Genomic DNA, 1,056 nt, shown 5'->3' on the forward strand with positions numbered 1-1,056 from the left:
TTTAATACTCGCCATTGTACGGTTTTTATACATGAGGAGTATATGGGATGGAGGAGGAGTGCCGATCGCCACTGGAATGTCGGTATTTACTGAACTAGCATGGCTGATGTCTCTTCTGGGCCTCGTCCATCAACTTGATTTGATTTTAATCCACACTTATGAATTCCCCTCGTTAGACACCTGGCTAATCTTCAGACCCAGCTGTGACCCCAAACATTGGATAGAACCAGACAAATCGCCGCGCTCCTCAAATACTCATAAGTCTTCAGAACGATAAACAAGATGGGAAATTACTAGAAGGTATTATGACAAGTAGCACTCAGCGTTCCCCCCGGTATGTCGATTATAGAGAAGGGGGATGTTTATTCCTAGAGAAGTGTTCAAGGAGGACATCAAATTGGGTGCAGACAGAAAAGCTCCGAATCCTCATCCCAATCCTGAAACCGGAGCCACCCATCTTCAGCAGGAAAAATAAAACTTGAGCAATGATGATGGAGCCCCCCCCCCCCCCCCCCGGAGATGGAAGAACAGTAGAGGCCACCAATGGCTTCCAGGTGTGGAGATTTTTCATCCATCTTCCAAAGTTCAAGGACTGGACGAGTCGAGGAACATTAGGGGGGCTATTATAACACATGCGGCCGTGGAGAATGAGTGATGTCAACCAACAGGAACCAGACAGAGGAATCTTAGGCCAAATGTCCAAAGCCCAACACCATCTACTGGACTTGTGTTAGATCAAAGAATCCTCAAAAGGAAACTGCAATTCCCCGTACACACGGGTCGGATTTTCCGACGGAAAATGTTCGATGGGAGCTTGTTGACGGAAATTACGACCCTGTGTGGGCTCCATCGGATGTTTTCCATCGGAATTACCGTCACACAAAATTTGACATCTGGATCTCAAATTTTCCGACAACAAAACCTGTTGTCGGGAATTCTGATCGTGTGTACACAATTCCGACGCGCAAAGTTGCACGCATGCTCGGAATCGAGCAGAAGAGCCGCACTGGCTATTGAACTTCACTTTTCTCGGCGCGTCGTACGTGTTGTACGTCA

Source organism: Aquarana catesbeiana, linkage group LG04 (genome assembly GCF_042186555.1).
Source record: "Aquarana catesbeiana isolate 2022-GZ linkage group LG04, ASM4218655v1, whole genome shotgun sequence".
In the NCBI taxonomy this organism is placed as follows: domain Eukaryota; kingdom Metazoa; phylum Chordata; class Amphibia; order Anura; family Ranidae; genus Aquarana; species Aquarana catesbeiana.